We start from the raw sequence: 16,278 nt of genomic DNA on the forward strand, positions 1-16,278 counted from the left end.
GTCACTGCTGGATTATCCATATTATGAATAACTGCGATTAAAAAGTCCAGCATTTTAAAAAGTAATCTCAATCACAAAATATAGGATTACAAATCCAGATCATTTGTATCCAGATTGCAAGTTTTGAAAAAGCAGCTCCCGGGGAGCCTCCAACTCACAACTGCAGCATCCTGCCGTATAAGTACGACACACAAAACAAGTGCACCACATAGAGCACCTGGAGGAGACATCGAGCAGTTGGCACGTGTGGGGCATTGTGGCTTAGTTGGTTAAAGCACCTGTCTTGTAAACAGGAGATCCTGGGTTCGAATCCCAGCAGTGCCTCTTTTTATTCTTGTCCCAAAGCTAAATGCATACCGTCTTCTTCTTCTAAAAAAAAAAACACAACTAATTAATCAAAAAAAACACACATAAACATTCACGACTCTGGCGGGACTCAAACCCGCAACCTTTGAATCACACCACACAACCAGCCTAAAAGTCCAACATGCTATCCACTGCGCCACAGAGCCCTGTACCGTTATGACCGGCACTGCAAAGTTGAGGTAGACGGAGCCAAGGCCACGGAGGAAAACGAGCCAAAAAATGACGGGGATGGGATTTAAACCTGCGCGTACAGAGCACAGTGCAAGGCATGGCCTTTACCACTCGGCCACCTCGTCCTCCATGCAGCAATCACATTAAAAAAAACACATTTCACTCTTCCATCACCCAGCCCTTTCTGGTTTCATTCATTCAATCAATCAATCAATCAATCTATCTATCTATTTATCTATCTATCTATGTATCTATCAATCTTTTGATTTATAAATGTCAATATTATTTATTAAATTCATCTCTATCTAACTTTTGATTTTTAATTATAAAATACACTGTATATATTTTTTTTTTCTCTCTCTCTATCTATATTTTGATTTCTAAAAATAAATATTATTTTTTAACTCTCTCCTTCTCTCTATCCATCCATCTATTAGCCATACCATTACAAAAAAAGTCTTCTTATCTCCTCCGTTTCACATGATTAATGTTGTCATTGAAGCTAAATCAATCAAAATTACAGGACCAGAGGGAGACACAAAAGAGATATGCACCAGGAGCCGGTTTTTCAAAACTTGTAATCTGGATCATTTTGATCCATTTGTTCAGAAAATGTCACTGCTGGATTATCCATATTATGAATAACTGCGATTAAAAAGTCCAGCATTTTAAAAAGTAATCTCAATCACAAAATATAGGATTACAAATCCAGATCATTTGTATCCAGATTGCAAGTTTTGAAAAAGCAGCTCCCGGGGAGCCTCCAACTCACAACTGCAGCATCCTGCCGTATAAGTACGACACACAAAACAAGTGCACCACATAGAGCACCTGGAGGAGACATCGAGCAGTTGGCACGTGTGGGGCATTGTGGCTTAGTTTTTTAAAGCACCTGTCTTGTAAACAGGAGATCCTGGGTTCGAATCCCAGCAGTGCCTCTTTTAATTCTTGTCCCAAAGCTAAATGCATACCGTCTTCTTCTTCTAAAAAAAAAAACACAACTAATTAATAAAAAAAAACAAACATAAACATTCACGACTCTGGCGGGACTCAAAGCCGCAACCTTTAAATCACACCACACAACCAGCCTAAAAGTCCAACATGCTATCCACTGCGCCACAGAGCCCTGTACCATTATGACCGGCACTGCAAAGTTGAGGTAGACGGAGCCAAGGCCACGGAGGAAAATGAGCCAAAAAATGACAGGGATGGGATTTAAACCTGCGCGTACAGAGCACAGTGCAAGGCATGGCCTTTACCACTCGGCCACCTCGTCCTCCATGCAGCAATCACATTAAAAAAAACACATTTCACTCTTCCATCACCCAGCCCTTTCTGGTTTCATTCATTCAATCAATCAATCAATCAATCTATCTATCTATTTATCTATCTATCTATGTATCTATCAATCTTTTGATTTATAAATGTCATTATTATTTATTAAATTCATCTCTATCTAACTTTTGATTTTTAATTATAAATACACTGTATATATATATTTTTTTCTCTCTCTCTATCTATATTTTGATTTCTAAAAATAAATATTATTTTTTAACTCTCTCCTTCTCTCTATCCATCCATCTATTAGCCATACCATTACAAAAAAAGTCTTCTTATCTCCTCCGTTTCACATGATTAATGTTGTCATTGAAGCTAAATCAATCAAAATTACAGGACCAGAGGGAGACACAAAAGAGATATGCACCAGGAGCCGGTTTTTCAAAACTTGTAATCTGGATCATTTTGATCCATTTGTTCAGAAAATGTCACTGCTGGATTATCCATATTATGAATAACTGCGATTAAAAAGTCCAGCATTTTAAAAAGTAATCTCAATCACAAAATATAGGATTACAAATCCAGATCATTTGTATCCAGATTGCAAGTTTTGAAAAAGCAGCTCCCGGGGAGCCTCCAACTCACAACTGCAGCATCCTGCCGTATAAGTACGACACACAAAACAAGTGCACCACATAGAGCACCTGGAGGAGACATCGAGCAGTTGGCACGTGTGGGGCATTGTGGCTTAGTTGGTTAAAGCACCTGCCTTGTAAACAGGAGATCCTGGGTTCGAATCCCAGCAATGCCTCTTTTTATTCTTGTCCCAAAGCTAAATGCATACCGTCTTCTTCTTCTAAAAAAAAAAACACAACTAATTAATCCAAAAAAACACACATAAACATTCACGACTCTGGCGGGACTCAAACCCGCAACCTTTGAATCACACCACACAACCAGCCTAAAAGTCCAACATGCTATCCACTGCGCCACAGAGCCCTGTACCGTTATGACCGGCACGGCAAAGTTGAGGTAGACGGAGCCAAAGCCACGGAGGAAAACGTGCCAAAAAACGACGGAGATGGGATTCAAACCTGCGCGTACAGAGCACAGTGCAAGGCATGGCCTTTACCACTCGGCCACCTTGTCCTCCATGCAGCAATCACATTAAAAAAAACACATTTCACTCTTCCATCACCCAGCCCTTTCTGGTTTCATTCAATCAATCAATCAATCAATCTATCTATCTATCTATCTATCTATCTATCTATCTATCTATCTTTTGATTTATAATTGTCAATATTATTTATTTTATTCATCTCTATCTAACTTTTGATTTTTTATTATAAATACACTGTATATATATATTTTTTTTTCTCTCTCTATCTATATTTTGATTTCTAAAAATAAATATTATTTTTTAACTCTCTCCTTCTCTCTATCCATCCATCTATTAGCCATACCATTACAAAAAAAGTCTTCTTATCTCCTCCGTTTCACATGATTAATGTTGTCATTGAAGCTAAATCAATCAAAATTACAGGACCAGAGGGAGACACAAAAGAGATATGCACCAGGAGCCGGTTTTTCAAAACTTGTAATCTGGATCATTTTGATCCATTTGTTCAGAAAATGTCACTGCTGGATTATCCATATTATGAATAACTGCAATTAAAAAGTCCAGCATTTTAAAAAGTAATCTCAATCACAAAATATAGGATTACAAATCCAGATCATTTGTATCCAGATTGCAAGTTTTGAAAAAGCAGCTCCCGGGGAGCCTCCAACTCACAACTGCAGCATCCTGCCGTATAAGTACGACACACAAAACAAGTGCACCACATAGAGCACCTGGAGGAGACATCGAGCAGTTGGCACGTGTGGGGCATTGTGGCTTAGTTGGTTAAAGCACCTGTCTTGTAAACAGAAGATCCTGGGTTCGAATCCCAGCAGTGCCTCTTTTAATTCTTGTCCCAAAGCTAAATGCATACCGTCTTCTTCTTCTAAAAAAAAAACACAACTAATTAATCCAAAAAAACACACATAAACATTCACGACTCTGGCGGGACTCAAACCCGCAACCTTTGAATCACACCACACAACCAGCCGAAAAGTCCAACATGCTATCCACTGCGCCACAGAGCCCTGTACCGTTAGGACCGGCACGGCAAAGTTGAGGTAGACGGAGCCAAGGCCACGGAGGAAAACGTGCCAAAAAACGACGGGGATGGGATTCAAACCTGCGCGTACAGAGCACAGTGCAAGGCATGGCCTTTACCACTCGGCCACCTCGTCCTCCATGCAGCAATCACATTAAAAAAAACACATTTCACTCTTCCATCACCCAGCCCTTTCTGGTTTCATTCATTCAATCAATCTATCTATCTATCTATCAATCAATCTATCTATCTATCTTTTGATTTATAATTGTCAATATTATTTATTTTATTCATCTCTATCTAACTTTTGATTTTTAATTATAAATACACTGTATATATATATATTTTTTTCTCTCTCTATCTATATTTTGATTTCTAAAAATAAATATTATTTTTTAACTCTCTCCTCCTCTCTATCCATCCATCTATTAGCCATACCATTACAAAAAAAGTCTTCTTATCTCCTCCGTTTCACATGATTAATGTTGTCATTGAAGCTAAATCAATCAAAATTACAGGACCAGAGGGAGACACAAAAGAGATATGCACCACGAGCCGGTTTTTCAAAACTTGTAATCTGGATCATTTTGATCCATTTGTTCAGAAAATGTCACTGCTGGATTATCCATATTATGAATAACTGCAATTAAAAAGTCCAGCATTTTAAAAAGTAATCTCAATCACAAAATATAGGATTACAAATCCAGATCATTTGTATCCAGATTGCAAGTTTTGAAAAAGCAGCTCCCGGGGAGCCTCCAACTCACAACTGCAGCATCCTGCCGTATAAGTACGACACACAAAACAAGTGCACCACATAGAGCACCTGGAGGAGACATCGAGCAGTTGGCACGGGTGGGGATTGTGGCTTAGTTGGTTAAAGCACCTGTCTTGTAAACAGGAGATCCTGGGTTCGAATCCCAGCAGTGCCTCTTTTAATTCTTGTCCCAAAGCTAAATGCATACCGTCTTCTTCTTCTAAAAAAAAAACACAACTAATTAATCCAAAAAAACACACATAAACATTCACGACTCTGGCGGGACTCAAACCCGCAACCTTTGAATCACACCACACAACCAGCCGAAAAGTCCAACATGCTATCCACTGCGCCACAGAGCCCTGTACCGTTAGGACCGGCACGGCAAAGTTGAGGTAGACGGAGCCAAGGCCACGGAGGAAAACGTGCCAAAAAACGACGGGGATGGGATTCAAACCTGCGCGTACAGAGCACAGTGCAAGGCATGGCCTTTACCACTCGGCCACCTCGTCCTCCATGCAGCAATCACATTAAAAAAAACACATTTCACTCTTCCATCACCCAGCTCTTTCTGGTTTCATTCATTCAATCAATCAATCAATCAATCAATCTATCTATCTATCTATCTATCTATCTATCTATCTTTTGATTTATAATTGTCAATATTATTTATTTTATTCATCTCTATCTAACTTTTGATTTTTAATTATAAATACACTGTATATATATTTTTTTTTCTCTCTCTATCTATATTTTGATTTCTAAAAATAAATATTATTTTTTAACTCTCTCCTCTCTATCCATCCATCTATTAGCCATACCATTACAAAAAAAGTCTTCTTATCTCCTCCGTTTCACATGATTAATGTTGTCATTGAAGCTAAATCAATCAAAATTACAGGACCAGAGGGAGACACAAAAGAGATATGCACCAGGAGCCGGTTTTTCAAAACTTGTAATCTGGGTCATTTTGATCCATTTGTTCAGAAAATGTCACTGCTGGATTATCCATATTATGAATAACTGCGATTAAAAAGTCCAGCATTTTAAAAAGTAATCTCAATCACAAAATATAGGATTACAAATCCAGATCATTTGTATCCAGATTGCAAGTTTTGAAAAAGCAGCTCCCGGGGAGCCTCCAACTCACAACTGTAGCATCCTGCCGTATAAGTACGACACACAAAACAAGTGCACCACATAGAGCACCTGGAGGAGACATCGAGCAGTTGGCACGTGTGGGGCATTGTGGTTTAGTTGGTTAAAGCACCTGTCTTGTAAACAGGACATCCTGGGTTCGAATCCCAGCAGTGCCTCTTTTAATTCTTGTCCCAAAGCTAAATGCATACTGTCTTCTTCTTCTAAAAAAAAACACAACTAATTAATCCAAAAAAACACACATAAACATTCACGACTCTGGCGGGACTCAAACCCGCAACCTTTGAATCACACCACACAACCAGCATAAAAGTCCAACATGCTATCCACTGCGCCACAGAGCCCTGTACCGTTAGGACCGGCACGGCAAAGTTGAGGTAGACGGAGCCAAGGCCACGGAGGAAAACGTGCCAAAAAACGACGGGGATGGGATTCAAACCTGCGCGTACAGAGCACAGTGCAAGGCATGGCCTTTACCACTCGGCCACCTCGTCCTCCATGCAGCAATCACATTAAAAAAAACACATTTCACTCTTCCATCACCCAGCCCTTTTTGGTTTCATTCATTCAATCAATCTATCTATCTATCTATCTATCTATCTATCTATCTATCTATCTATCTATCTATATTTTGATTTCTAAAAATAAATATTATTTTTTTACTCTCTCCTCCTCTCTATCCATCCATCTATTAGCCATACCATTACAAAAAAAGTCTTCTTATCTCCTCCGTTTCACATGATTAATGTTGTCATTGAAGCTAAATCAATCAAAATTACAGGACCAGAGGGAGACACAAAAGAGATATGCACCAGGAGCCGGTTTTTCAAAACTTGTAATCTGGATCATTTTGATCCATTTGTTCAGAAAATGTCAATGCTGGATTATCCATATTATGAATAACTGCGATTAAAAAGTCCAGCATTTTAAAAAGTAATCTCAATCACAAAATATAGGATTACAAATCCAGATCATTTGTATCCAGATTGCAAGTTTTGAAAAAGCAGCTCCCGGGGAGCCTCCAACTCACAACTGCAGCATCCTGCCGTATAAGTACGACACACAAAACAAGTGCACCACATAGAGCACCTGGAGGAGACATCGAGCAGTTGGCACGTGTGGGGCATTGTGGCTTAGTTGGTTAAAGCACCTGCCTTGTAAACAGGACATCCTGGGTTCGAATCCCAGCAGTGCCTCTTTTAATTCTTGTCCCAAAGCTAAATGCATACCGTCGTCTTCTTCTAAAAAAAAAACACAACTAATTAATCCAAAAAAACACACACATAAACATTCACGACTCTGGCGGGACTCAAACCCGCAACCTTTGAATCACACCACACAACCAGCATAAAAGTCCAACATGCTATCCACTGCGCCACAGAGCCCTGTACCGTTATGACCGGCACGGCAAAGTTGAGGTAGACGGAGCCAAGGCCACGGAGGAAAACGTGCCAAAAAACGACGGGGATGGGATTCAAACCTGCGCGTACAGAGCACAGTGCAAGGCATGGCCTTTACCACTCGGCCACCTCGTCCTCCATGCAGCAATCACATTAAAAAAAACACATTTCACTCTTCCATCACCCAGCCCTTTCTGGTTTCATTCATTCAATCAATCAATCAATCAATCTATCTATCTATCTATCTATCTATCTATCTATCTACCTGTTCTGTCTGTTGGTGCATGCTGGGAGTGTGAGGGGTGTGTGCTGCTGCAGGAGGGGTTGTGGAGAGAGTAGGTGAGTGATATGTGTTTTTTCTTTTTTTTGGGATATAAGTGTTATTTAGGTTTATTTATTTTGGGTGTTTTCAAAAATTTAGCTGACTTTTGTCAGCTTGAATAGGCCAGTATGGCCAGTTCCGGGGGGAGGGAAGCTCCCACAAACTTTTCTTTTGAAAAGTTAAGTCGCCGTCATGGAGTAAAGATCATAACGGAGGGGTTTGTGTCATTGGAGCAATGTGTTTTAGCGTTAGGTGAAGTTGTCGGATGCGAGAATATCAAGTCTGCATCTCGAATGAATGGTTCAATTGTTGCTTTTCTGAATGAAATCAATCTCGTTACTAAAGCTGTTGAAAAGGGAATTGTGGTAAATGAGACATTTATTACCGTGTTACCTCTGGTTTTACCATCCAGAAAAGTAATTCTTTCAAATGTTCCCCCTTTTTTAAAGAATGACGTGTTAGAGAATGCACTCTCTAGACACGGGAAAATTGTTTCGAGTCCAAAGAGAATCCCCTTGGGGTGTAAATCTCCGAAGCTGAAACACATCGTTTCTTTCCGTAGGCAAGTTAACATGATTTTAAATGACATGAGTCAGGAGTTGAACGTAGCCCTCAAATTTAAAATAGACGAGAATAGTTATATTATTTTTGCGACTACAGATGTCATGAGGTGTTTTGGTTGTGGGAAAGAGGGGCATGTTGTTAAAAACTGTCCCGAAAATGAGGCTAGCACGGCGGAACAGGACAAGGGGAAAAAGAGTGAGCATAAAGAAACAGAGAGGAGAGAGGAGGGGAAAGAAATTGGGAACGGCTCTAATAATTCTGCAGATGCAGGTAACGAAAGTAGCCGACAGACAGAAACTCAGGGGGATGAGAGACTGGAACAAGAAGCTAGTACTGAGGTGAATGTAGGAGAGCTGGCAGTGACTGGAAAACAGAGCAGAGAGACGGCAACAACTAGCGCTGAAAAACAGTCAGCTCTTGATGTAGACAGCGCTGTGGAAGCAGGTTGCAGTAAAATGATACAGAATACGTCTGAGTGTGTAGAGCTCAAACAAACTGAGAGTATTGTTAAATCTGTAGAGGTCAAACAAACAGAGAGTGTGGTTGAGGCTGTAGAGTTAAATCCAACAGCAGGTGATGAAAGTAAAATAAATTCAGTTTTAGAAAAAATGGATGTAGAAACGGTAGGGGAAAAGTTTAAGTTCAAAACTCCGAAAAAGAAAAGACAGAGGAAACGGGAAGATGATGAAACTGTAAAGAAAAGAGCTAATGTTATTGAGGAAAGTGAAGCGGCGCCTGGGAAGAGTAAAACAACAGTGCCGTGGAGTGTTAGAGTTGCCAGCAAAACTCCCGAAGAGAGCTCAGAGATAGACAGTGAAGAGGAGGCAGTTTTGACTGACTGTTCCCAAACATCAGACTCGGCTCTCTCTGGAACTGGCTACAGTGTCAGTAACATAAAAGATTTCTTGGAAATCACGAAGGGTAGAAGAGGGATTAATATTGAAGACCATTTCCCAAATATCTCTTTGTTTTTATTAGCGGCACGTTTTACCTCACAGAAAGCGTCAGGCTCCGACCTCACTGAGCAAGAGCGTTGGCGTTTGAAAAACCTGATCGCTAGAGTCAGTAAACAGTTAAAAAAAAAAACCTAGTGATTAAATGGATTGGAATTTCTTTACCTTCTTGTCAGTGTGTCTGGTTCTTCTTTTTCCAGTTTCCTTCCTTCCTTTTCACACTAAAATGAATTCGTTCACAATTGGGTCTTTAAATATTAATGGGTGCAGAGATGAGCTGAAGAGAGCTGCTTTATTTGAATACCTTGATCAGAAAAAATGTAATGTTGTTTTTTTACAAGAAACACATACTGATTTTAATAACCAAGTCGACTGGGTTGGTGACTGGAAGGGGGACGTGTTTCTTAGTCACGGCTCCAATGTAAGCGCTGGGGTGGCCGTGCTGTTTTCAAAAGGTTTTATTCAGTCTCCCCCTGTTGTTACTGAAGTGGTGAAAGGGAGATTGTTAAAAGTTGACTTAAAGATAGGGGAAAACATGTTTGTTTTTATAAACATATATGCCCCGAATGATGGACGAGAGCGGGTCCGGTTTTTTAAGACGTTAGATCAAGTTTTAAATGGCTGCAGTGGCAGAGATAGGGTTGTTTTAGCTGGTGATTTTAATTGCACAGTTAACCACATGGAGGACCGTAATCATCCTGAGCCACACCTTCAGTCAGCTTCAGAACTTAATTTGATTTTAAAAAAGCATGACTTGACTGATGTGTGGAAACAATTGAACAATTCAATGAGACAGTATACATGGGTCAAATACTGCAATAATAATGTTTCCTTGGCCAGGTTGGATCGCTTTTATATTTTTAAACAGCATTTTAATCTGGTCACCAAGTGTTTTATTTCTCCAACTGGGTTATCCGATCATTCTCTTTTAACTTTAAGTGTAATGGTTCCCTTGCAAAAGCCAGGAAAGTCTTTCTGGCATTTTAACACTCAGCTTTTAAAAGATACCCATTTTAAAGAATGTATGAGTTTTCTATGGGAAAGGTGGAGAGAGCAGAAGACTGCTTTTACTTCCCTGGCTGAGTGGTGGGATGTGGGGAAGGTGCAGATCAGATTGTTCTCTCAGCAGTACACTATTAATGTCACAAGGAGGATGACTGCGGCTCTGGAAGAGCTGGAGAGGGATATGTTAGAGCTTCAGGGAGCTCTACAGTCCAATCCCAGTAGTAGGTCGATTCAAGACCTCAAGAACAAAAAACAGCAGATGGCTGAACTGCTGAATGTCAAGATGCAGGGGGCGCTGGTGAGGTCCCGAATGCAGCATATAGCTGAGATCGATGCACCCACACAGTTTTTTTTTGGATTGGAAAAAAAGAGAGCAGAGCGGAAAGTCATTCACTGTTTAAAAACTTCGACAGGGGAAGAGCTGAGGGAGCCTGGGGAGATTCGGCGACACGCTGTGAATTTCTATTCGGAACTGTTCACAATGGAGGTTGGGGAACAGGCTGAAGCGACACAGCGGTTCCTGGAGGCTCTGCCAAGGCTCGCTGAAGAGGAAAAGAAAGCACTTGAGTTTCCCCTAACGTTGCAAGAGCTCTCTGATGCCCTCCAGGGGCTAAAAGGGGGAAAAACTCCAGGAATGGATGGGCTGCCTGTTGAATTTTTTAAAGCTTTTTGGACATTATTGAAGGATGACCTGTACGCAGTTCTAAATGAATGCATGGAGAAAGGAGTGCTGCCTATGAGCTGCAGGAAGGCAGTGATAACACTATTACCCAAGAAAGGGGATTTGTGTAATATAAAGAACTGGAGACCTGTGTCCTTGTTATGCACAGATTACAAAATAATGTCCAAAGCCCTGGCCAGAAGACTAAGCACTGTTTTGGGTCTTGTTATACACCCTGACCAAACCTACTGTGTGCCCAACCGATGCATCTTTGACAACATTTTTTTAATTCGAGACATATTGGCTGCCTCTAAGCTCTTTAGTTTCCCTGCTGGGCTTATCTCTCTTGATCAAGAAAAAGCCTTTGACAGAGTCGACCACAGTTATTTATGGAAGGTATTTGAAGCCTTCGGATTTGGCCCGAGATTTATATCTCAAATACAGTCCCTGTACTGTGACATTTTTAGTTTGCTGAAGATCAATGGGGAGCTGAGTGCACCTTTCCCAGTCCGCCGGGGTATAAGACAAGGTTGTCCTCTCTCAGGAATGTTGTATTCTCTTTCTATTGAGCCGCTTATCAATAGACTTAGACAGGTTTTAACAGGACTCACTATCCCAGGTAGCCTAGCTCAACCAATTAAGGTCTCCGCTTATGCAGATGATGTTTCTGTTTTTATTCAGAGTCAAGCAGATGTTGACAAATTGTATGAAAGTCAGGAATGTTTTGAAGCAATTTCTTCAGCCAAAATAAACTGGCAAAAAAGTGAAGGGTTGTTAATAGGGGATTGGAAGGGATGTGGGATCCCAGTTCTGCCAGGTGGCTTGCAGTGGAGTCAAGAGGAGATAAAGTATTTGGGAGTATACTTAGGGAATGAGAGGGCAGTCAGGAAGAACTGGGAGGGGTGTTTGGAGAAAGTAAAAGGGCGCCTGCAGAAATGGCGTTGGATTTTGCAAAAGATCTCTTACCGGGGAAGGGTCTTAATTATAAATAATTTAGCTGCTTCTATGCTCTGGCATAGGCTTATATGTATGGAACCTCCGAAAGATCTTTTAAAAGAAATTCAGAGAGAGTTTTTAAGTTTCTTCTGGGACGGGTTGCATTGGTTGAGGCAGTGTGTGTTGTTTTTGCCGCTGGAAGAAGGAGGGCAAGGTTTGATGGACTTGTCTAGTAGACTCAAAGCTTTCAGGCTGCAAACAGTTAAAAAACTGCTGTATAGCAGCGAGAAACTTCCCTGGACTGATGTAGCTCAGTTTTTACTGCATCAAGCTGGAGGGCTGGGTCTGGACAAACAGCTTTTCCTCCTAGATAGTGCCCTGTTCAACTCGCCCAATCTGCCACCGTTTTACCAGAGTTTGCTTAGGGCATGGCAGAGTCTGAGGGTTAAAAGAGGTGAGGGAACTCTTGACTTCTATTGGCTGCTTGAGGAACCTGTCATTTTTAATCCTGGATTTAGAATAAAATTAACAGAGTCTCAGTCGTTTACAAAATCAATGATGAAAGCTGGGGTTATAAAGCTTCGGCACGTTGTGGATGTGAATAGGGCAAAATGGAAAAGTCCACAACAGTTGTCCTTAGCTCTGGGTTTACATTCTACGAGAGTAGGTGGCAGGTTACTTTGTCAGATTCAAGCAGCCCTGTCTAGAGAGCAGGATGACATTTTGAAAAATGGGTTCTCAGCAAAGAACCAGGCCTTACTTGAGACCCCGTTCCCCTCCTTATTGATTTCCCCATTGGCCCCCTTGAGTGGGGAAGATGAAGGTCGCCTGCTAAAAATGGAAAAGTTGACAGATCTCCCCCTGGCAAATACAGAAGGCAAAAAATTATATGAATTGTGTGTTAAATTGTGTCATGAAAGACAGTTACAAGAACTTCCAGACACACATTGGAGGGAGCGGTTGGAGGTGGGAGAGCAGGCCAGACCGGCCTGGAGGAGCCTGTATAAACCTCCTCTACCCAAGAGATCAGGGGACTTGCAGTGGCGACTCCTGCACACCATCATCGCTGTCAATGCTTACCTGTGCATCATAGACCCAGGAATAACAGATAAATGTCCCTTTTGTATAGAAAGAGAGACTGTTTTTCATGGTTTTGTTTTCTGTAACCGTTTAGCCCCTTTGTTTGTTCTCATAAGGCGCCTGTTTATTGACCTAGGCTTGGATTTTTCTGAGTGTGTTTTTATCTTTGGTGTAGCTTACACAAAAAAGGAAAAATATGTGTGTCAGCTAGCAAATTTCCTGCTAGGACAAGCCAAGCTCTCTATTTTAAAAACTAGAAAAGCTCATATTGCTGGTGTTGGTGAAATCAATGCAGTTACTGTTTTTAGAATGCTGGTTATCAGTAGGATTAAACTGGATTTTAAATATTACAGTATGGTGAATGATTTGGAAATGTTTTCATCGAATTGGTGTATTGCTGGTGCACTTTGTGAGACAGATGGTGGGAATTTAATTATTTATTTGTAAATTGCTGTTGTTGGTTATTTATTTAATTAAAAAAAAAAAAAAAAAAAAAAAAAAAATGTAAATATTTGACTATGTATTAATGTATTTGTTTTTATGTGTTTCTTTGTAATGTTAAAGATTTGTGAGTAGTTAATAAAGGTATTTTGAAAAGTAAAGTATCTATCTATCTATCTATCTATCTATCTATCTATCTATCTATCTTTTGATTTATAATTGTCAATATTATTTATTTTATTCATCTCTATCTAACTTTTGATTTTTAATTATAAATACACTGTATATATATTTTTTTCTCTCTCTATCTATATTTTGATTTCTAAAAATAAATATTATTTTTTAACTCTCTCCTCTCTATCCATCCATCTATTAGCCATACCATTACAAAAAAAGTCTTCTTATCTCCTCCGTTTCACATGATTAATGTTGTCATTGAAGCTAAATCAATCAAAATTACAGGACCAGAGGGAGACACAAAAGAGATATGCACCACGAGCCGGTTTTTCAAAACTTGTAATCTGGATCATTTTGATCCATTTGTTCAGAAAATGTCACTGCTGGATTATCCATATTATGAATAACTGCGATTAAAAAGTCCAGCATTTTAAAAAGTAATCTCAATCACAAAATATAGGATTACAAATCCAGATCATTTGTATCCAGATTGCAAGTTTTGAAAAAGCAGCTCCCGGGGAGCCTCCAACTCACAACTGCAGCATCCTGCCGTATAAGTACGACACACAAAACAAGTGCACCACATAGAGCACCTGGAGGAGCCATCGAGCAGTTGGCACGTGTGGGGCATTGTGGCTTAGTTGGTTAAAGCACCTGTCTTGTAAAGAGGAGATCCTGGGTCGAATCCCAGCAGTGCCTCTTTTAATTCTTGTCCCAAAGCTAAATGCATACCGTCTTCTTCTTCTAAAAAAAAAACACAACTAATTAATCCAAAAAAACACACATAAACATTCACGACTCTGGCGGGACTCAAACCCGCAACCTTTGAATCACACCACACAACCAGCCTAAAAGTCCAACATGCTATCCACTGCGCCACAGAGCCCTGTACCGTTATGACCGGCACGGCAAAGTTGAGGTAGACGGAGCCAAGGCCACGGAGGAAACGTGCCAAAAAACGACGGGGATGGGATTCAAACCTGCGCGTACAGAGCACAGTGCAAGGCAAGGCCTTTACCACTCGGCCACCTCGTCCTCCATGCAGCAATCACATTAAAAAAAACACATTTCACTCTTCCATCACCCAGCCCTTTCTGGTTTCATTCATTCAATCAATCAATCAATCAATCAATCTATCTATCTATCTATCTATCTATCTATCTATCTATCTATCTATCTATCTATCTATCTATCTATCTATCAATCAATCAATCTATCTATCTATTTATCTTTTGATTTATAATTGTCAATATTATTTATTTTATTCATCTCTATCTAACTTTAGATTTTTAATTATAAATACACTGTATATGTATATATTTTCTCTCTCTCTATCTATATTTTGATTTCTAAAAATAAATATTATTTTTTAACTCTCTCCTTCTCTCTATCCATCCATCTATTAGCCATACCATTACAAAAAAAGTCTTCTTATCTCCTCCGTTTCACATGATTAATGTTGTCATTGAAGCTAAATCAATCAAAATTACAGGACCAGAGGGAGACACAAAAGAGATATGCACCAGGAGCCGGTTTTTCAAAACTTGTAATCTGGATCATTTTGATCCATTTGTTCAGAAAATGTCACTGCTGGATTATCCATATTATGAATAACTGCGATTAAAAAGTCCAGCATTTTAAAAAGTAATCTCAATCACAAAATATAGGATTACAAATCCAGATCATTTGTATCCAGATTGCAAGTTTTGAAAAAGCAGCTCCCGGGGAGCCTCCAACTCACAACTGCAGCATCCTGCCGTATAAGTACGACACACAAAACAAGTGCACCACATAGAGCACCTGGAGGAGACATCGAGCAGTTGGCACGTGTGGGGCATTGTGGCTTAGTTTTTTAAAGCACCTGTCTTGTAAACAGGAGATCCTGGGTTCGAATCCCAGCAGTGCCTCTTTTAATTCTTGTCCCAAAGCTAAATGCATACCGTCTTCTTCTTCTAAAAAAAAAAACACAACTAATTAATAAAAAAAAACAAACATAAACATTCACGACTCTGGCGGGACTCAAACCCGCAACCTTTGAATCACACCACACAACCAGCATAAAAGTCCAACATGCTATCCACTGCGCCACAGAGCCCTGTACCGTTATGATCGGCACGGCAAAGTTGAGGTAGACGGAGCCAAGGCCACGGAGGAAAACGTGCCAAAAAACGACGGGGATGGGATTCAAACCTGCGCGTGCAGAGCACAGTGCAAGACATGGCCTTTACCACTCGGCCACCTCGTCCTCCATGCAGCAATCACATTAAAAAAAACACATTTCAGGATGGAAAGCAGCGCACACAGCTTGCTCTGGAAATCAAAGGGGCCAGTTGCACAAAGCAAGTGGTCAATGACAACAGGGGATGTAGCTCAGTGGTAGAGCGCATGCTTCGCATGTGTGAGGCCCCGGGTTCAATCCCCGGCATCTCCAGATGGTATTTCTTTACCCTGACCTTCCATGAAATCACAATTTGTTGTTTATTGATTTCCATTACACAAGAGTAGTTGATAAAACTTCATGCTGATTTGAACTCGGCTCTCGCCAAGATAAGCACCAACTAAGACGTAGCTTTACAGTAAACTAATGTGATCCATATGTGTCTCCATCCATTTACGTTTCCTTCCATATGATGATGTAGATATCCTTCTGTCTGGTGTTAATGGCTGAAGTGTAATGCTGGCTCCAGGGATCAGCTTATTTTGCCTCCCTGGCGCATCAGCACACACAACGGCTGCGATGCTGGCTCCGGGGATCAACCACAGTGCGGCCTCCCCAGCGCATCAGCATGACAACCGTCTGGATTGAGCTAAGTAGGGTACATCTCTGGGGTTTTCAAGTGGGCACCTTCC

At 40.5% G+C, this 16,278-nt stretch overlaps 9 non-coding genes across 9 annotated transcripts; all 9 read left to right on the top strand.

The window, feature by feature from the left end:
• The first annotated feature begins 250 nt into the window (after positions 1 to 250).
• trnat-ugu (transfer RNA threonine (anticodon UGU)) lies at positions 251 to 324 on the top strand. The gene has a single exon. It is a non-coding gene; the product is annotated as a tRNA-Thr (tRNA).
• Positions 325 to 1,401: 1,077 nt separating this feature from the next.
• trnat-ugu (transfer RNA threonine (anticodon UGU)) lies at positions 1,402 to 1,475 on the top strand. Its single transcript has one exon. It is a non-coding gene; the product is annotated as a tRNA-Thr (tRNA).
• A 1,077-nt stretch (positions 1,476 to 2,552) lies between these two features.
• Positions 2,553 to 2,626, top strand: trnat-ugu (transfer RNA threonine (anticodon UGU)). The gene has a single exon. It is a non-coding gene; the product is annotated as a tRNA-Thr (tRNA).
• A 1,073-nt stretch (positions 2,627 to 3,699) lies between these two features.
• On the top strand, positions 3,700 to 3,773 carry trnat-ugu (transfer RNA threonine (anticodon UGU)). Its single transcript has one exon. It is a non-coding gene; the product is annotated as a tRNA-Thr (tRNA).
• A 1,059-nt stretch (positions 3,774 to 4,832) lies between these two features.
• trnat-ugu (transfer RNA threonine (anticodon UGU)) lies at positions 4,833 to 4,906 on the top strand. Its single transcript has one exon. It is a non-coding gene; the product is annotated as a tRNA-Thr (tRNA).
• A 1,067-nt stretch (positions 4,907 to 5,973) lies between these two features.
• trnat-ugu (transfer RNA threonine (anticodon UGU)) lies at positions 5,974 to 6,047 on the top strand. Its single transcript has one exon. It is a non-coding gene; the product is annotated as a tRNA-Thr (tRNA).
• A 964-nt stretch (positions 6,048 to 7,011) lies between these two features.
• On the top strand, positions 7,012 to 7,085 carry trnat-ugu (transfer RNA threonine (anticodon UGU)). Its single transcript has one exon. It is a non-coding gene; the product is annotated as a tRNA-Thr (tRNA).
• An 8,176-nt stretch (positions 7,086 to 15,261) lies between these two features.
• trnat-ugu (transfer RNA threonine (anticodon UGU)) lies at positions 15,262 to 15,335 on the top strand. Its single transcript has one exon. It is a non-coding gene; the product is annotated as a tRNA-Thr (tRNA).
• Positions 15,336 to 15,787: 452 nt separating this feature from the next.
• trnaa-cgc (transfer RNA alanine (anticodon CGC)) lies at positions 15,788 to 15,859 on the top strand. The gene has a single exon. It is a non-coding gene; the product is annotated as a tRNA-Ala (tRNA).
• The last annotated feature ends 419 nt before the right edge of the window (positions 15,860 to 16,278 follow it).

The sequence above is a fragment of the Acipenser ruthenus genome, chromosome 24, assembly GCF_902713425.1.
Source record: "Acipenser ruthenus chromosome 24, fAciRut3.2 maternal haplotype, whole genome shotgun sequence".
Lineage (NCBI taxonomy): Eukaryota > Metazoa > Chordata > Actinopteri > Acipenseriformes > Acipenseridae > Acipenser > Acipenser ruthenus.